Source organism: Mustela nivalis (genome assembly GCF_964662115.1).
Source record: "Mustela nivalis genome assembly, chromosome: 11".
Taxonomy (NCBI): Eukaryota; Metazoa; Chordata; class Mammalia; order Carnivora; family Mustelidae; genus Mustela; species Mustela nivalis.
Genome location: NC_139030.1, coordinates 28848206 through 28869691, shown reverse-complemented (window position 1 = coordinate 28869691; position 21486 = coordinate 28848206). Strand labels below are relative to the sequence as shown.

At 39.2% G+C, this 21486-nt stretch overlaps 1 protein-coding gene and 1 pseudogene across 17 annotated transcripts in view; one reads left to right on the top strand and one right to left on the bottom strand.

Annotated features, from left to right (window-relative positions):
• GTDC1 (glycosyltransferase like domain containing 1) overlaps window positions 1–21486 on the top strand; it is a gene marked incomplete at its 3' end in the record, with an annotated part of 460833 nt that overhangs the window by 287805 nt on the left and 151542 nt on the right. The gene's annotated exons all lie outside the window — the stretch shown is intronic.
• Window positions 11096–12037, bottom strand: LOC309843773 (proteasome activator complex subunit 1-like; annotated as a pseudogene). The gene is made up of 2 exons: window positions 11890–12037; window positions 11096–11710 (listed from the first exon to the last, which is right to left on the bottom strand). The product of its transcript is annotated as a proteasome activator complex subunit 1-like (transcript).

Genomic DNA, 21486 nt, shown 5'->3' with positions numbered 1-21486 from the left:
CGTTGTACAGTCTGATGGTGGGTGCCCAGATATCTAATTGTTCAGTATTTTTTTAATCTCCCTGTACTGTTTATGGTACATTGTCTAATGCAAAAACCTCTATGAATTATTTTATATACTTATATTTAGTTCCCCTTGGAAAGAATTCAGAATAGCAACTTTCTTTCATTATCTGGTTTGGAAAAGAAATGTGTGATTTCTGATGAATTGTGTGCTATTTTCTGAGAATTTCTCCACTGACACATCTTTTGAACAGAAGAGATTTGTTCCCCACGTTCTTACTCATGAGCTTTCAATAGACTTCAGATGTGGAGAAGCATTGCCCTCCTCAAATACGATTTGCAACTGCATTTCATTCACTTTCTTCCCTTTCATGAAATTGAGATGGACGTCTGAGCCAACTTAAAAAAAAAAAGTATATGGGAATTGCATTTACTCGAATAATATTAGATTGTCCTACAAACTTATGCTTGATGCTGTAAGGCAAAATCACATACCTTGGATATTTTTTTTTCTTTTTAAGTATAGTGAAAATTAAAACACAGTTGAGAGTAATATTGACTCAGAATAACGCAAATGTGGTCTATTTCAAAGTGAGGTAGCTATCTGGAAGAGATTTTCAACTTTGGATTATGTTGGTGCTAATGGTTAAACCTGCATACCTTGTCTTTGATGTTCTGTCTGGGCTCATGTGAAGTAATGGGATTAAAAATAAAGTGTACACCTTTCTTTTGATCTGAGTATCCAAAAGGAAAAAATATAAAAAAGCCTGTCTCCTGCTCTGATTTAGCAAATACCACTGCTCTAACAAAACTGATGTGATGTTGAGGTTCAGTTCACAGATTTGACAGGTAGCGTACACTAAAAGGTTTCCTAGCCATTGTCCTTTTTCCTGAAGCAATGTCATTCCAGAGAGTGCTGTATAAATGTGGCTTTACACCATCTACAAAAATCAAGGCAAGTTCGATTAATTTTGAGCAGCCGGTCTCAAATAACTTGTTTCTCTGGTAACTGATAACAAAGTAGATAATTTAGGACTCCTGGTAAGTTAGCAAGAAAGTGACAATAAAAAGATGCTGGCATAAGGACTTTACCTTGCTGTCCTACTTTCAGAAAGAACCTGTTTATTACATATTTTCTAATGAGACTCTGCTCATCTTCTACTTGGTTGAACATACATATATTCACACACATACATATTGACACACTTCAAAGACTCTACTCAGTATAGAAATTAATCACTCCAAACTGTGGTCATTTCAAAAATGAATGAATAAGATGTTCGGATATTTCCCATGAGAGAAAATAAGAAGGGGTGGGGGAAACAAATACATTTTCAGGTGACCTAAAAGGCTTAGATCAGTTTGACTATTGTGCCTAGAAGCTCTTAACCCAAGTTAGGCATTGTAATGTCTTTATGAAACCCTTTGGTGTTTTGGATAGATCTTTTAGTGGACAGGTGGCTTTTTTTGCAAACTGTCAGGCCATGCAAGATTCACCAAAAGGAGGTGATAAGTTCAAGTGCTCTTTCCAGTACTAATGATCTTAGGAGGTATGATGCATCCATGATATCAGACCAAAGCCAGAGTCTTCTCATTCTTCCAAAGACCAGCTTCTCTTCCTCTTTCTGTCTCCGCTTCTACAATCATTGTCTGTTCTTGTTTTGTTTTGTTTTGTTTTGTTTTTCTTGTAAATGATGCCACTGTTTTCCGTTCATCCAGGTTTAAGCTCTCCCACGGCTAAATATCATTTAAGCTCCTTAGCATGTCCTCCGCCCTGAAGGCCTTCCACAATCTCTTGTCTAATCTCACTTCTTTCTAGCCCCGTCCCCTCCTCAAACTGGACTGCCTTCTCTCCTGCGTCCTTTGTCTGATACTGATCCCGGTGCCTGGATGCAGCCTCGCCTTACTTTCTCTTTTCTCTCCACCCAGCAGACTTGCCTGGCCTCAACTATCATTCTACTGTTGAAAGTTTCCCTGCAAAAAACACCATCCAAAAGGCATCTCCTCTAGGAACTCTCACAGAGGGTCATTTGTGGTGTTCTCGCCACCTCAACAAAGGCCACACTCCAACACAGGGTATATCATGGGACCTTCATAGATCTCTCCCCAGTCTCTTCTTTCTCAGCACTGTCATCCCACCTCCCCCCAGACACACTAATCCTGCCGTAGGGAACACACTCCCAGACGGTCCTTCTCCCCCTTGCCTCCACCTCCCCATATTCCTTCATCTGCCTGAAATGCATCCTTCCTTCCCTCCAGGGGTCACTCTCATTTATATTCCAGAGCCCCTCAGAAGCCCCCTCTAAATTGGTTCCATGCTCCAGCATGCTCTGGACTTACTCGCGTCCTAGCCCTCGTTGCACAACGCTAAAATTCTTCTCTTCACCTCTTTTATTGACTTCACTAGACTGTGAACTCCTCGCAGTCATGACCACATTTTGTTTATCACTGTATCCACAGAGCAGCGCCAAATATCAGACACTAATGAGATTTGCTGATGGTAGGAACAGATATGGTGCTTAGAGTCCATCTTATATTACGGTAACTATTTTCTATTGGGATGTGAGTATCCTAATAGCTTGGGCGATGCTTTAAACAGCTTCATTCAGAAAGCGTATTGTATACCAGGTGTCTATCGCAGGTATTTACAGGGTATTTTTCTCTTGGAATTATTCAGATGAGCAAGCACTACTCTTCAAACTGGGCTCTCACAAAACTACAATTATTTCAGTACTGCTGTTATTTCAGAAAATATTTTGGGAAATCTCTTCCACTAATAGTTTAGAAACCACCCAGGAAAACCAGCTTTATTACTTATTGTGACCTGAGATATTACTCAACTTAGTCATCACAGTTAGTGGCTTTTGAACTCATAACTTCTGGTTATGAGTTAGGATGCCTCAACCCCCAGATTTAGTAATTCTGAGCATATTTATTATAATGGATTGTGAAATTCTCAAGAGCAGTGAGAGTATCTGGCATAGTCAATGAATGAATGATTGAGTGGAAGAAAAAAGTATGTGACCACCTCCAAAGACTGAAAATGTGCTCACGTGTTTCCAGTGACATCAACCTAATTGGCGTGCATTTTGGGAGAGAAAAGTTATTTCAGTGTATTTCTCTTAGCAAAATGAAAAATAATGATAAATCCGTCTCACTGTCTGAAAGTCATACCCTGCATTTTCTGTGTTGGCTAAGGAGCTTTGAGCTACTGACAGGTGTGTCAGTATTTGGGTCTGAGTTCTTCCCATCATCTGATAACTGAGTCGTTTCTTTGAAGTCTCCCTTTTCAGTCCCTCACCCTTGGGATTCTAGACTTTTACCTACTTAAGCTTCTTTCCTCATAAACTCTTATTTTGCTCCATCCCATCGTTCTTTCTGTTTCTCTTCTTTCATTCCAGTTATTGGATTTTCTGACACCTGACTATAAGATCCTCTTATCTTTATGGCCATGAACTTTTAGGGTCTTAGTGACATATGGCTCACTGGCATAGAGGAGACTAGAGGAGAGTATCCTTAAGAAACAATTTGGAGCCCTAGACCTCGAAGTAGAGCAAACAACAACAACAACAAAATTATAACGTTGTTGTTTTATTCTTTTAGAAAGTGGCATAAATGAACAACATCATTTATGTTGGAATAACATAGTGGAATAAATGAATAAATTCCATTATTTAGTGGACAGGTGGCTTTTTTTGCAAACTGTCAGGCCATGCAAGATTCACCAAAAGGAGATGATAAGTTCAAGGCTCTTTCCAGTACTAATGATCTTAGGAGGTAGTGGAATAAATGGAATAAAGGAACAACATCATTTGTTGTTCCTTGCTAGTGGAATAAATGAACACCATCAACTGCAAATTAACTCACGCAGAAACAAGTGATAATGACGTAGAACAATCATGAAGGCACACTTTGTTTAGAACAGTAGTCATGAGGATTTGTTGTATCCTGAATGTGGTACAGTTATCATTGCTGCCTACACATACACATGTGCATTTGCACAGACAAGCGTGTAAAGTTGAAACTGAACACGGACATTTTCTGCTCTGAACTTCAAGAAAAATTTAAAAGTATTCCAAAAGTCAACTTGTATTCCCTTCTTTTGTGGAATATTTAAAGAAAAAAAAAAAAAAAAGAAGTCCGTGGAAGCAAAGGGGACATATTTCTTAGATAAGCCTTTGCTACAGCTATTGAGAATACATACCCCCTATTTTTATCATTCTGAATGACATATATTTCTTCAAGCAGACTAGGTCCTCAGCAAGTCATCCATAGCTTTCCAGAAGTATACGAATAGCTTCAGTGACATTTCATCAAATGTTTTCCAAAGTACAAGTGTCTAAGACTTAGGCCTATCGGGTCAACTTTAAAAATAATAATTGTAATAATAATAATAATAATACAACTGTCAATTATAAAGAAGCTTAAGAAAGCCAAGGCCAGTGCCAATCAGTGTATTGGAAATGGATGTTACAGCACTCAGTGTTGCTCCCTTGCCTTTCTGGTGCCTATAAACCCCCATATAAAGATAGGAGTGACCCAGGCAGAAGTTGGGACAAGATTGTGGCTCTGTGTGATGATACCTAGGATGTGGTGGCATTATTCCCCAGGCCTGGAAGCAAATGGCATATTTGATTTGTGAATATTTCTCAGAAAATGCATTCTTACGACTTGTTTTTACTCTTTCAGGAAGGGATATGAGGGTGGTGAGAGTAGAACACTCCCTAGCCCAGAAGCCTGGAGTCATGGTTCTAATCCCTTGACAGAATCAGAGGTCACATAGTTGTATCTTGGAATTAAATTTTCTGGAGGAGTATTCCTTAAAATGTGTTCTCTACATGTGGTTCCATGAAATGCTCCTTTTTTAAAAAAAGAAGGAAGGTAAAGGGGGCAGCTCTGTACACTTTATCTGCCTATAAGTATTCACAAAGCACATTTGTATTCAAGTGTGAAAAGCCCTGAAATAAATAAATCTGTCTAACTTTATTTAACTTAATATTTCTAAAACTTACTATTTAACCACAGATGATGATTTTTAACTCCTAGAGCATTTACTAAAATCCTGAGGAACTAGTATTTCCTAGAACAAACTTCTTTTTAGACCTTTGCCTCCCCACCTTAAAAATGAGGGAGTAAAATTAAATAATTTCTTTGGTTCCTCTCCAGTCTCAGTGCTGTGGTTCTATAAAATTTCAGTTGTGTAGTCACCGAAGTCAAAAGTTACATGAACGGGGCAACTGGGTGGCTCAGTTATTAAGTGTCTACCTTTGGCTCATGTCATGATCTTAGGTCCTGGGATTGAACCCCGCATTGGGCTCCCTGCTTAGCAAGGAGTCTGCTTCTCCCTCTCCATCTGCCCCTGCTTATGTTCCTTCTCTCGCTGTCTCTCTCTCATTCAAATAAATAAATAAAATCTTGAAAAAAAAGAAAGTTACATAAATGCCAGGAAGAAGGATGATTTTTCACACTAAGTAAAAACAAATATTCTTTTACATGTTGTATTTACTATCGTGTAAGTGGTCTCTTTCCCACCATCTTAGGCTCCTTCATACTCTTTTTAAAAATAATACAAAATCCACAACCATTCCTTATTTTTAATTTAATTTAAATTGAGTTTTAAAATCCATGTTAAATTTCCTATATAGTCTCAGGTTAAAACTTTTGCGTGGTAAGTCCACAGGAAAAAAATAGGAATCATTTTTCAAGTCTTTATGAAAGTCTATATTTTTCAATTGCTGTTGAAATTGCTGTTGTTGTCCCCTACACTATAAGTTCCTCAGAAAGCATGAACAGTATTTTCTTAATTATTTTTGAATGTTCCATCGCACACAATATTGGGTGCTCTGCAGTTGCTTCTTATTTTTGTAAAAGTACCCAAGAATGGCTGAATTGCGTAAAGGGAAACTACAACACTTTATCTCATGTTTTTAAATGTTCTACGGGTATAGAGACAGTTGTATTTTTGTTTTTAAACTATTGGAGAGGCAAAACATTTGTAGAACTAATACCTACTTGCGGAGTGTCATGCTTTCTGTCTCTCTGGGATGGGCTACGTTGCTCTGTCTCTGCGTCACTGTAACTGTGTCATAGCTGTGTCTCCAGAACTATGGGGAGTAACTCTTAGACTCTGAATTTACCCAGGCACAAAATCTTTTAAGGACATTTTCCAAACTGTTTGCTATCTATCTCTCTCCCTCTCCACTCCTCAGTTTATATGTATATATCAAATGCAAAATGTTTCAAAGTATAGGGGAGAAGCTCCTATCACAGTATAATCATTCTTGATTATGGAGTTTATATGATGTTCACAACAATGGATGATTATGAATAAATATTTTTTACTGGGGGAAGAAGCAGGTGAGTTTACGAAAATACATTTCTTGAGCACTTGCCTTATGTCAGGCATAGCCATTATAATTTAATTCACAAAAGAGAAGGCATCATCAACCTTCTTGTGTTAAAGAAACTGAGGCTCAGAGAGACTGATTTTTTTTTTTTAAACCAAGGTCACGCAGTGAGTGGCAGAGTTGAGATGTAAGCCAAGGGCTTCTAATTTCAAGTCCATACTCTTTCTGAAATGGAAGCAGTGGCATATTTTTCTTCTAAAATCATCTAGCAGTTGAAGCGTTATGTTACAGAAAGGCTTTTAATAAGAGCTAAACCACTGAGTCGTTCTAAGGAGATTTCTATATCCATTCTATCAAAATGCCAAAATTCCAGAATCCTTCTCTCTTTTTGCCCGAATGCATTACATATGTCTAAAAAAGTTTGATAATAAAGTAGAAAATTATTTTCCTTAGTCATTGATGAGTGTTAGATTACATTCTGAGCCAGTTATCTGAAACATGTGTCTGTGGAGTATTGTATGTAAAATTTCAGAAGGATTGTTCTCCAAAGTTTAAAACGGAACAGAGAGGCCCGGGGCATTTGTTTGTTTTCTGTCCCTGCCCCCGCAACCCAAAGCATCTCCTTCTGACTGGTGTGACAGGGGTGCCGCCACATCCACACCCCCTGCTTTGGGTGCACACTCCCTCCTGGGCCTGGAGACAAGCTGGCCCTGAGTGAAGGGTGAGCGGACACCCACACACAGAGAATGCCCATGCCATCCATCTTCCAGTTGCTCCTGAAGGACAGCTTCTTATGGGTAGATGGTAAATATTTTCTACTCATTTTTTTGCAAAAAAATGTTGAAGTGAAATCAATATAACATAAAATATATCCATTTTCAAGCAAACAGTTCATTGTCAGTTAGGCTGTTCACAAATGCGCTACCACCACTTCTGTCTGGTTCCAGGACATTTCTATCACCAAAGAAAAACTCCTTCCCTGTTAAGCAAGTTCTCCCCCTACCTCCCCCGCCCCAGCCCTGGTAACCACCAGTCTGTGTTCTGTCTCTATGGACTGATCTCTTCCTATAGAAGAAATTGAACCATATGTGACTTTTGTGCCCATCTTCTTTCCTTTAGCATAATGTTTTCAGAATTCATCCATCTGTCATCGTGTATCAGGACGTCGTTCCTTTTTATGACCAAATAATATTTCCTAGTATGTCTGTGCTACCATTTATTTACTCACTTGTTCACTGATGGGCATTTGGGCTGTTTCGGCTTCGAGGCTATTTTTTGAACAATATATGCACCTGTAATTACCCCCTAGAAAGCTTGTTGCAAAAGCCATTCAAATGGGCAATTTACAGTTCCAGAGGGAGCACCATAGAACCGAATCTGAGGTTAACCTGCCACTAAGGTGCTTTTTGATGCAGGACTCGCTGAAATGTGTTGTTATCCTACTTTGATAAACGATATACAGTGTGTGTGGGTTACATGTGCGATGCCAAAGAAAACTAGCTTTTAGATATAAAATGTAATTATTTATGATGTTTTTGTTTGTGTTCAGTACTGAACTTAAGAGAATTATACAATGCTTATTTGGATAACTTAGGTTAGAGACACAAAAAAATAAGTTCTCCCCAAAGCTCTAGTAACCAAAAGCATTAAGTATACTCTTCTGTCAATTAATAAAGAGAAGCTATTGAAAACATTAAATTATCTGGCATGGCTACATATATAATAATTATGCAGCCAAGGCTTTTCCTTTTGAAACAATTTATACATTACATAAACCTAAGTTTCTCATCCAAGTATCATTTCAAGAGAGGCAAGTTTAAATAATGGAGGCAATGGGGAAACATAATATTACGATAATGTTCTTTGGTGCGGTTTGGAGGGTTTTAGGAAACATTTGGAACTATTTTTCTCATAAAGTCACTTAACTATTGAAGTGTTATGATAGCATTTCCCTCTGCGTTGTATACAATACAAAAGGAGTCCAGTTAAAGGAGACAGCAATTCTAAATATTCTGATTAGAGGGATTTCCACTAACCAGGAAATTACATGCTCTGGTGTCCTGGTAATAGCTTAATACAAAGATGCAGCAAAATAAGGAATGGTCAGGTGTTTTAGGGGAGTCCCCTTTCTTTCACATGCCCATTTCTTTGCAGCTTCATTTAGCAAACCTACATTAAACTTTCTGGAATGGATGGAAAAAGACCTGAATCTTCAGAGTAGATATTCTCTAACTAAATTGATTTGATATTTTATTTTTTTGAGGAATATTTCTAACTGGATTATAAGCTGATGCTTCTCTCAAAACTGTCGTGATGAAGAAAATGTTTAAACTTTTCTTACACCATTATTATTGGCCTCTTTGAAACTCGACAGATACGTGCCTCAAAGGTTCTAAACATCTGTCAAGTGTTAACTTAAATTAAGTTCCCTTGTGAATTGATAACCACTATGTTCTTTGCATTTGACATATAGATACTCACTGGTGATTGTTTCTTATTATAAAATAACTATAGCCTTTTTATAAATTTAAATTGTAACAGTGATTAAAATGTAATGCGTTCTCAAGGTAAATAATCTGTTGAATAAGGAAATGAAAGCTGTTTCATGGGTGCTTTTAAGAAGTACAGAATATTTTTGTTATATTGGAGCTTAAAAACCATTTCTGTTGAGGGTTGCCGTGCTATCTGTTATTACGGATGACTAGAGGGTATGGCCAAGCTATACATCAGAATGAATAAATTTCCTTGTCAGTGACCGTTGGGAAAGTACTTGAGAGACCAACCTCAAGAAAAGGGAATTTGTTTCAGGCTGTCACTGAAGTGGTCATTTCCCACCCCGCTCCCCTTCAAACAAAAATGAAACCGAACAAAACAAAACAGAGGCTCAGGCACCAGGTAATTTAAAGGACAAAGAGGAGCCGGAGACCAGCCTTGCCTTTAATTGAACACCCCTTCACAAGGAAGCCTGGTGCTTTTGGTAGGGTAGAATGAGGATCCTCAGCGACTTCAATTAAACTAAGAGGATATGTTTTCATTTCCAAGTAGAATTTTCTGAGGAAATAAACTGGAGATGGGACCCATAGCCCCAACCAGCATCTCCCATTGTGGTGCAACCTTAGCTGAAAAAGGATGGCCTTAGACAGGGACCACTAACTCCCAAAAGCAACTGAAAACAGATGGTTAACTGTTTCAGTGCCAGGGGCCACACTACACAAGTGAGCAGGATAGAATCATCCCTGCAGTTTAGAGACTGGCACACGAGGCAGTCAAATCATAACACAATGGGAGGGGCCTGGGCAGTGGTGTGTGTGCAAGTGGGTGAAACACCCAACCTTGCCAGGGCGCGACCGTCTGAATCCTGGAAGCCGGACTTGCATTGTTGTGTCCAGGCCTCTGTTCTAAATTAGCGAGAGATTAAAAACATAATCCTAGAATCTTTCATTGGCGGGTATCTTTGTGGTCCTCGTATCCTAGAGGACAGCTCCTGTTGCTCATAGGTTTTACCTTAGAAAGATCCAAAATGAGATTTCCTCGGTATATCCATTCACCCCAGTGCTACCCTCTGAACAGAGAACAAGCAGCAGAAAACAGGCAGACTCCACTCCCCGACAGTGTGAGAACCCCAGTTATATGAAGACCTGCTCTTCCCAGCTTTGTTCTGCATGTCCTTGGTTGCACTCAGACCCCACTTCCCACATCATCTTTTCCAAGGGATTATACCTATCTGTTCTCAGATTTGTGAAATGTTTCTCCAACCTAAACATAACCAAATTCTATTTACTCCCCATATTTTTCTTCTGTTGCTAAGGGTTTCATGATGCTAAGTGGATGCTTTCTTTCAAGTTCCTGATCATTTCCACATCCCCAACTCATCCTTCCATCTCTAATTGTCTGATTTAAGTCCAGAAAAGTAGTTTCCCTACTTGCTTCATCTGCCTTTTTAGAGCTTAAACTCTTAGCCAAGTGAGTCAAGAATTTATCCAATACTGTGTTTTTGCCAAGCAAGCCTTCCAGATGGTGTCCTCATGGTTGAAGGCCCCCACCGCTGCTTTATGTTACTTCTGTGCCTGTTTTGTAGTCTCTGTTACCAAACCATGCCCTCTACCTGGCCTGGTAGTCTGGGGTACACTTCCAAGAAGAAATAAGTATGTATATAGATATATATCACCACCATTTTTTCTCTTTTCTCCAAAGTGCTTTCACCCTTGGGTTTATAACCTACCAGACAGATATTATGATCTTTGTAATATACATGGCTCTCTACTTTGAGCAAATCTTTTTCTTTTGGATGATTTTTTTTTTTCCTTTTGGCCAGGGTTTATTCTTAATAATAACCCTAATATTGAAAAGCTAGTATTTATTCAGTGGTTACTAGGTGCCACATTCTGTACTAGGTTATTAATATCTAAGACTTCATTTGATGCAAACTATACTAATAGTAATTCTTATAATGTAGATATCATCCTCTCCATTTCACCTGTGAGGACACCGAGGCTTGGGAAAGTAAAGTCACTTGCTTGCCCAAGGATATACCATCGTAAGTGATAAGCTCAGAATTTGAACCCAGAATCCTTAATACTTTAACTCTTGAATTCTTTTTTTGAAAGCAATGGTGTGACTATTTATTATGTCTCAGAGGCAAGGAGAGGAAAAACCTCAGCAGGCTGAAGGTGGGGGAAATTCTAGAGTCCTGTGTAAAAGATAAGAAGGTCTCTGCTGGGCCCATTACAGAATGAGTGCAGATTCTCAATAGATTATTCCTTTTGTTTCTCCCCTGGGCTTCTTGAGCTTCTCAGAGCTCTTCAGAATGATGTCATGTAACACAGCATTGCGGATCTCCATGACCAACCACTGGATATCCTAGCACTCTTCCTTGTCCAGAGATTGTGCACCAGCTGCCAGTAGTCACCCACATGGGGCTGCTTGGCTCACAACATCGTCCCACTGAGAGAAATACTTGGAGGTTTGAATGTGGAAGCCTTCCAGCCTGTTGTGAAGGTTGTCATCAGTTGGAACACCTTCTCTTGGGTTGCCACTCCAAAATTGTTTGCGTCTTCGATCTGAGGTTTCTATAGCTGCAACCAGGTAGTGACCAGGTTGAGTTGCTCAATGAGATCCTTGATCTCGGGCTTTAGACACCAAAGGAGGACCACAGTCTTCTCACTGCAGTTCACTGGGCCACACAGGGGACCTTTGTCTTTTTCTTCCCCTTTCTTCTTTTCATCTTTGTTTTCTTTCTTCTGCTGTTCTACTGCTCCTCCTTCCCTTTCTCCTTGACTGGTTCAGGCACTGGGATGTCCAGCTGGACCTTCAGATTGCTCAGGTTGGCTTCATTGAGAGCTGGCTCCTTTAAAAATGCATCTAACTCAGGGGCCAGTGGGGTGGCTTAGTCAGTTAAGTGTCTGGCTCTTGATTTTGGCTCAGGTAATGATCTCAGGGTCCTGAGAGTCCTGGAACCCCATGTCAGGCTCCACAAGAAGCTTGAGATTCTCTGTCCTCCCCCCCCCCCCCCGCCATGTTCTCCCCACCACTACCAGCACCGGGGCGGCGCGGGGGGCGGGAGGCATCCAACTCAGAAATCTTCTTGGGGAAGTAGCTCCCCAGCATGTTCTCTGTGTAAATGCATAGGTCTTCATGGAACACATTCACTTTGGCTTGGACTTTAGGCTGGACCTTGAGTGTGGCCATGGCCAGATTGGGAGCCTAGCACCCTGTGAGAAACAGAATGGGCATGGAGACAGGGAAGCAAAAGCAGTGCTCACCACCTGCATGGCCTTCCTGGGTAGCAGGACATCAGCACTTACATTCCTAATCAGTACCTGCTTCCCTTCCCCTGTTCCCTTGTAGTACCTTAGAAGTGAATCTTACCTGTTAAGAGCACGTCTTCTTGCATAAAAATTCCAAGTTAAATCGATCTTGTTCAACCTTGTATGTTAGTATACAGATCTGTTAGTCTCAAAATTTTCATCCTCATTGATTTCCCTTTATTTTCCCTTGGCATTTTTACCACTTGCTCCTTTGTTTTATTCTGCATGGTTTCAGGTTTTATGAGTTGTGTCTGAGGATTTTTCTCCCTCTCTTCCTTCCAAAATTTAGCTTAGAGGTTTCTTAACAATACTGGCAAATTAGGGATATACTTTCCTAGCTTCATAAAGAACACTTTTCTAATGTCTTCTTTCCTTTGTTGGAGTTTATAGAACCAACTCTTAGCACTGTCCATGTAGCTACGTGTTTGCTCCATATATCCTTCTTTTTTTGCTTGTACAGTTCTAACCTTCCCCTTAAAAAAGAGATAAACACCATCCATCCATACCTACCCCCCCCGCCCCCGCAACTGTACCCTCCTCCCCAAGTTCTTAGTTTTCTTCCTAGATGGCAGGTACAGTAGTTCTCTGTTCTGGTGGCGCTTACGAATCACCTGGTATAAACAAATACCAGTGCCCAGGGGCTAGCCCAAATCTATTGAATCAGAGTTGTTGGGGACGGGCCCTAGACATCATTAGTATTTTTAAAACTCCCCAGGTGCTTTAAAACTTCTGATTTGCATCCTCATTAAGACTCACAGCGCTATGAACTTTGTCTGGCAGTAACATTCATTCCCACTGGAATGAACAGAAGTGGGTACATTTTATGAATCTTGGCAGACTTCATCTCCTACGAAGATTCATGCTGTAGGAAGACAACATGCCTCTTACTTAGCTTGGCTACAGCTTTGTTCACAAGCATGAACAAGTTCCATGAGGATTCTCTTCTGCCTGCAATTAGTAATAGCACTGTGCCTACCTCCTAAGGTTTGAGAATACTCCTAGAGCTTTGTGGTGTATCTGCAATCAGCCTCCATGGAGAGCCCAGCACCTTTGGTGTACTTCCAAGAGCACTCTTTTCTTCCCTGTCTCTCTTGGCGTATAGTCTTTTGCTGACTCTTCTCTTGTCGTTTATTTTTCTCTCCTTTCTTAACATCTTTTTCTTTCGGATTCCCTTCTAAGATCTTTTTATGGTTCTGTTATAATCTAGGTCGGAGAGATGTCCTAAAGTCTATTCATCTTCTCTAGCAGGAAACAAATGAACATTTAGAGTAGACTCAACCAAGGCAGGAACACAAACAAAAATACTGTTTGTAAGGTGTGATTCCAACCTTCTAGAGCTGACTTTTAGTTCTGAAGGGAAAATGAAGTTACATATAAGCAGCAGAGCATATGTAGTCATCATCATTCTAGAGTCTCAGAGAAAGCATCTTGAGGAAGGTAGATCTTGAACTGAACCTTTCAAGATAAGAGTAGAGAGGGTACCTCAGTTTGACTGAAAAACATTAGTAAAGGTATGGTGGTGGAATTCAATACAGATTATATGAAGGAGAATTTGTCCCAAGGAGAATGTGGGATCTGGAGAAGAAAATTACATGGAGTGGGCCTGAATTAGGAGAGAAAGGTAGTTAGCAGGATGGTAAATTTGATGATTTCACCCTGCTTCCCTATTCACAACAATTGCTAGACTCTAAAATGTAGAGGTCAAGCACCACATCTTCAGTGTGGTGATGTACATGCTTAGCATAGGTACTATGTGGTGAGGTACATGCTTAGCATAGTACCTAATAAAGAGCAGTTATATAAAATATATTTAGGAATGAAGAAAATCCTCAACCCTAGGAGAGTGTTAGAAACCCCTTTAGAAGTTAGGTGAGCTTAAGAGACTCTAGTCTTTAGAAAAATGTCAGTATATATCACACATGCACACAATTATCCATATAATTACAGTGGCTTCAAGGATTCCCTGAAGACCATTCAGGGTCTCCAGGTTAATAATTGGTGACTTGGAGAAGTGTGACACACAATTTATGTCTTGAATATTATTCAGACTCTCATGATTTAAGCTTACAGAGAACTGTTAGATAAAATTTTTCTAGTCATAGAAAAGTTTTTTTAAAAAAGGCATTATGGGTAGATTTTATTGTGAAAGATGCTATTTTATTAGATAAATAGATATTATTTATTTATTTATTTATTTATAGATAATATATATTTTATATATATATTAATATAAACCTACTTTAGACAGCTTTTTCAACCAACTCATTCCCATAATTCTAACTGGTTTTGAAAAACAAATTAATGCATTACTATTTTTTACAGAGAACATTTTTTAATAAAATCATAATGTTACCCCACAATAACATTGAGTTGCTTTTGTAGTTTACCTGTGTGACCATACGCAGTTAAAGAACAATGAAAAGAATCGCAACAAATTGTGCCAAAAGAGATGAGGTTCCAACAACTGTATTTTACTTTCTATGACACATGGCAAGAATACCCTTTACTTAAACATGCGTGCTAACACAATAGGCACTTACTGACTACCCTTTGAAAACTATTCAGTTCTTGACTACAAGCAATTACTAGATACTTGACAGAGAAGAAGTTGAAGAGGGGAAAACATTCTTAAGAATGAAGATTTTGATATTGCTGTCTAGGTATGAGATTCTTTCCTGTTCATTACCTCACTCTCTCTGAGTTTGCTACCATGTTTATTATTGGCCCATCCTCAAATCTCTGCACCTCACATCCAACTTGAAACAGATTTCTCCAACAGCTTTTTTCTTATATATTCATGGTTTTCTATAAGTGCCTTATGCAGCCGCACTTCAAAAATAATAGAAGAGAAGATATGACAAGGGATGGCGGTTTGTTGTCGTCATCATAGTTTTCCATGCTCATTACTCCAGTATCTGGGAAGTTTTTAGACCAGTAATACCACTGATAGCCACCAGGGCAAGGTGAAGGATTCAGTGGTATCTGTTTAGAGCAGAAATAAATATAAGAGAATATCTGAATCCTTCAACTAGTTCTGGAACTTTTCTAGGAGACTCTCTCCAATTATGGCACCCAAGCCATCAGCAACCAGCTTATCTAGTCTAAGCAAGTGTGTTTTCTTCTAAAGCAATTGGCCTTGGGATGAAATGGATTTACTGATGTGTAGTCTCTGATCTCCATCAGTTATACACATACCATGTTAACTAATTTTTAAAATAACTCTAAGAAGTAGTTCCCATTAATAAGTGAAAAACCAATGGCTCAACTAAGTTATCTTGTTGGCCTAACGCTACTTACCTGTTAGGTGATAACTCTGAAATTTGAGTCCAAGGGAATTTGCTTCTTTTTTTTTTTTTTCTTTTTTAAACATATGTATGTATTTTTTTTATTAACATATAATGTATAATTAGCCCCAGGGGTACAGGTCTGTGAATCATGAGGCTTACACACTTCACAGCACTCACCATAGCACATACCCTCCCCAATGTCCATAACCCAACCACCCTCTCCCTACCCCTCTCCCCCCAGCAACCCTCAGTTTGTTTTGTGAGATTAAGAATCTTTTACGGTTTGTCTCCCTCCTGATCCCATCTTGTTTCATTTTTTCCTAAAGGTGCCTTGCCACACTCCCCCTTCTAATGTAGATTTTTACTCACATACCCTACCTTCCTTCTCATTCCTATTTCCAGGACATATGTGACACTTCAGTGAAAGCAAAATTTAATTGGCATTGTTACCAACCTCTCTGGAGTTGTGAACAAAATACAGATAAAACAAGATGGAAGGTTTTGCACATAAGTGTCTTTGCCATTAACACTAGCAGCTTCTTTAATCCTAGCAGGCAGAAGTGATCAAGTGTATCTCTTTCAAAGAGTACATGCGTATTGTTTTCCAATAAAAGAATAACATATATTTGTTAGCAGATGACCTAAACTGATCCATTCTTTAATGAACCAGGGAAGTTGGATTCTTTTGCTAATCCGTGAATGAATGGTCTTGTCAACATGATCCCAGGAGACTGGGAGTGACCTTGTGTTCTCTGTGGATGTGGCTTTGGGTCAAGGAGTGTGAGGCCAATGGGAAGTGGCCTCATTTGACCTTTGAGAGCTTCATGTGATTATACCTTTAAAATCTCCCATGGCAAAAATGTTTTTTTACCCATTTACCATGTAGATTGGGAGTTTGTTATTTATTAAATCTTGTGAAAATAAAATCTGAATTTAAAAATAAGTGCATGCTTACTATAGCTGTTTAGGTTCACTTTCTCTAGCACTCACCTTCATTTCTGTAAAACTGAAACTTTATTAAGCAACTGCTTGTGCCAAGCACGACGCTGAACAGTTTCCTGTAAATTATATTTTACCCTCTCAGTGGTCCTCTGGCCTTTTTAAAAAGGATCATGCCAATAATCGGGAAGAGCAGTGTGGTTTTTGTTATAATGACAGTGATTTCTTCATATTCAGATAGGTTTTTAAATGTTACACTTATGACTTTTGTTATCTTTCCTTCCAAGAAAGGATAAATGCTATTTATGAGAAGCTCAGTTTAATAATATCAGATGAGCAGAATTCTATTTTTTTTTTTTTTTATGGTAGTCTGAACATGGAAGGCCCTTACTCTAAGACAGTTCAACACAAGAGCAGGTCCAAAGAGTGTTTTGTGCATCTTAAAATTTAAATTTACATTTAGCCAATCAGAACTCAAAGCTCATATCAGTGTTGATCATATAAAGGGAGATGTTTCTAATTAACTAACTTTAAAGCCCTATCTTAATCACTTAGAGCATTCTTGTGCACATCTGTGCTGCAGGAGTGACTGGATTACCTCCATGGGGTGTGTGTGTGTGTGTGTGTGTGTGTTGGGGTGTGCATGTGTGTTTAAAGCAATGCTCTAACTCTATCCAAATGCGATTCAGCACTGCTTTAAAGTTTAGAAGCAAATGTGTACTTAGTAACATAGTTTTTAAAGCTGACCCCCCCCCCACCGCCAACACCTTATATGTTCTTCTCTTGTAAATTGTGCTTGTTTGTGGAGGGCAGCCGTTTCAAAAACTGTGACACGTACATCCCAGAACGTCTTCCCTCTTACTTCGATCTAACCTAAATGAGCACCAGAGCCAGGGCCTCTCATGTGGTTTTGCTTCATCTGACAATGACATCAGTATCTTTCCATTTGCCTTATTTTCATACAATGATGCCCGGAATGAGCGGCAATGCCAGGAAAGGAAACTGAGTCCTAGGAGTCATTTTTGGTTAGAGTAAATGAAGTGATATGATAAACAAGTCAAATCTGATGTGACAACATGGCACAAAGCTGTGACACAAAACGTTTGATTCTCTTCCTGTGGATGTGTTCTAAGGCTTTTATTATGCCTTTCTCATGTCTTGTGTGTATATATACTGATCAGTGGAAACATAATTCGTGTGCAGATATTTATTTCAATCAATGAATGACCAGATGGTTCTTGCCTATGTTGGAAGAGAATCATTTTCCCTATTCAGTAACGGAGGGACATTCTTTGTAACAAACTAAATAGGGTGACCAGCTCTAGCCCAAGTGAGAAGCATGCAGCTGCCTTTCTCGACTTTGTACAGTTGGCAGAGGCTCCTCCATGCCTCTATTCTTATTTTTTTAATTGAAATAGTTTGTGTATTTTCCCCACTGAAGTACCACATGCTCATTGTAGAAAACTATGGCGGTATCGACAAAAACAAAGAGAAAGAACGCTTATAAATTGATTTTTACTACCCATAACTAGACACTTGGAGATTTAATGATGACAATGAAGATACAGAACTGATGTTTATTTGAGTTTACTCTTTGCTGAACACCATGCTAAGTGCTGCACATAAACTAATTTAATTCTCCCTGCAACCCACTGATGTAGGTAATAGTATTGACCCCGCCCCTTTAAAGCTGAGAACACTGGAGCTCAGAGATGTGAAACAAATCCCCTGAATCACACAGCTAACCCATCGATTGCCAAGAGTTAACTGTGTTTGCACTTTAGCATGTTGCCCTTCAGTTGTATTTATGAAGTTTTCAATATGTTAGAACATTTCATTTTTACACAGACAAACCTGTTTTTTACTTTCGTGGCTTCTACCTTCAGAGTCAGGTTTTAAAAGGCCTTTCCCAGGCCTAGATTCTAACAGAAGAGGGAGAAGAAAAAAAAAAAAGAGAGAGAGAGAGAAGAAAAGAAAAGAAATGCCACCAGTACCAGAAGAAAATAATCACAAGCCGGAAAGCCAAGGTGTCTGCCAAAGCTATCACCAATAGGAAGAGAAAGGAGAGCTGAGATGTGTCTGAAGGCAGTGGCAAAGGGGGAAAACAATAGTCCCTTCTTATTTCCATCAAGTGCAGTCTGTTCAATAAACCAGTTACATGCACTTCCTTTCTTGCCTTCGGTCCTCCCCTCTAAGCTTCTGTAGCAGGCCGTGCTGTAAGAAGAAGAACTGGAAGAAAAGAGAAGAGGGCTTGTTACATAGCTGGTGCTGTTTGGGAGACTCTCTCTCATGGGTGTCAAGTGCCTTCTGTCAGCAATAGTCAAATGCTGGCTCTTTTGTGTGGTGCAGAGGTATGTTCTTCTGAAACATTCCTGGGAAGACCTTGCACACACACACAGGTATTCCCTAGCATGGGTGAAACCCTCTCTCGGGAACCTCTTATAACTTTCTTCTCTCAGATCCTGACATGAGAGTATGTTCCTTGCCCTGAAGTCAACCTTCTTGAACATGTCCTTTCGATATGGTGTATGCATAATTCCCCTTCACGAGGAACGTGGGGTGGGAGTGGGAGTGAATTAAGTATCCTTTCCCTTTCAAATGGAAAAAATGGGGCTTCTTCCCTCTGCCATCTGCTCTCTCTCGTTGCCCTGCCATTTGTATAACTTCAGTCAGCCTCTTGCCTTCAAAATCCTGAAGTCAGGGCTATCGTCAGGATCTATCCCCCATATTTTAGGGGGGCATGCATTAGGTCCTCCCCAGAACAGTTCTGAGCTCTGTTCTAGGAGCAGGAGGAAGAAGCAAGATTTTGAGTGTCAGCAGCTTGGAAGTCATCCAGTTTGAGGAAAGAGATGCCAGCCTCCCTTTCTGGCGAACATCCCAGATCTCTACAAGAGCTTCTCAGGGAGCCCATCTACACCAGTGGATGCCCTCCTTAGTCTTAGGTTGTTAGTGATGAGTAAGAGTCATGCGGCCCATATTTCCACCTTTTCAAGCCCTGCAGAGGTGTATCTTGCACTTCTTTTTGGCATTTGGTATTTGGAGGTCTTAATCCTCAGGGTGAGGATCTCAGCTGATGTACCAAGAATAGGACAAGCCCCATGTCACACCATAGGATATAGAGTCATTTTGTGTTGTGAACATATCACATGATAAAAAGTTTTTAATTTTTTCCAAAATGGATCGTTAGTTATCACAGATACTTTCTCATTAGTTTATTACTTTCTTAATAAAGACCGAAGCCATCAATAAATTGATACTCATTTCTTCTAGAGGTATAATCCCATTACGATATGATAAAAAATTATATCAGAGGAGTTCTCTGTATTTCAAAGCCATTTCCATGCCACAGTGTGTAGTCCTTCAAAGCAGTATTTTGTTGATCTTGGTGACAACAAATTCAATATATCTAATAATACTGCATAGCAGGTCTTCGTTCTCTTTCCTGTTGATGTGACAGTCACTCTTTAATGAAACCTTATTTTGTATACTATTTGCATTGTAGAGCAGGAATGAAGAACTCAGTTTGTTTAAGCAGTAGCTGATCTGTTTATACTTTTTATATTCTTCCATCAAGAAATAATTACCCTTCAACCAACCTTACCTCTTCCGACTTCACGTATGCAAACCACCTAAATAAAACATACTCAAACACCCAAACCACACATCAGTATACAAAAACAGTCAGGACCCAGAAAAGCATAAAATCGTGTATGCATAACCCTTGCCACTTCCTTCTACCAAGGCAGTCGTTCATTCAGCAAGCACGTATTGAACGTCTACTGTGAGCCAGTAGAGTTGATTTCGCTCATTTATTTGCTACAAGGAGTGAAGAATAAGATTTGTTTTAACTCCAGTCCTATAAAATCAAAATGTTATTTCTGGCCTAACAAAGATTATATCATAGTAAGACTTTAGTATCTATTGGTTTGTTGTTTGTAATTCTCTGCTGGAGTACATGAACTGCACATGGATTGGTTTTAAATGGCCTTCAGCAGATGGCTGCAGGGCCGTCTGGACTTTGCTGTCTCTACTCCTAAACTTACATTCAGTTCTAGAATAATCTGGTGTTTGACACCAGAGAACTTGGTTCTGCTATGGCACATTTTTATTGAAATGGTACCTGTGTATAAATTAGGGCACAGAGTGACAGTTCAGGTGGTATGTGTTGTATTTTAACATGGCCCATCCTAACAAGATGCAGGTCCTCAATACAGCTAAATTATGGAATAAGGACATTTTTTAAGACGACAAGAATATTTTTGTTTGTTTTATATGAGTACTTCATCAAATACTTTTACAAGGACATTTATTAACATTTATAATTAAAAGTATACAATTTCCGCTTATATGTAATTTAGTATTAAAAGAGATGTTTGCATATCTTTTTGTTTATGACCCACAAAAATACAAACTGTGAATATATATAATTCTTTACTGAAAACATTTACCCATATTCATGAACCCGCTATTCAAGAGAAGGCTATTTCAAGATACAAAGTAGCTTTCTTGCTTTTTAATAATGTTGAACCTCAAAATAATGTTAAGTATATCCTGAAGGATGACCATGGATGGTTGTGGTCTTTAAACAACCAACATTACTATCTCTTTAAAAATCTTGGAAGAGGAGGGGGTGCCTGGGTGGCTTAGATGGACTCTTGATTTCAGCTCGGTTCATGATCTCGGGGTTGTGAGATCGAGCCCCATGTCAGACTCTTCGCTAGGCCTGGAGTCTGCTTCAGATTCTCTCCCTCTCTCTTTCTCTGCCCATCCCCTCCCCCTTTAAAAAAAAAAAAAAAAAAAAAAAAAAAGCTTGGAGGAGAGAAATTCAACCATATGTTAAAATGTCTGGTTTTTCTTATAACAGCAGAGATTTCAGTGATTTCAGTTTGAGTGGGCACTCCATAAATATCTGCTGATTGCCTTACAGTAAATGTCTTAGAATTTAGAAAACTGATTAATTTTTAGGAAAGGATAAAACTTAGGTACAAAGCTCTCTCTATTGCCTCACTTTGGTGAATCTGTAATTCTTTCTAGGCATAGTAATCAATACCCACCTCTCCTTAGAACCTTTTCTGCTGTTTCCTATCCAATATCTATTATAGTT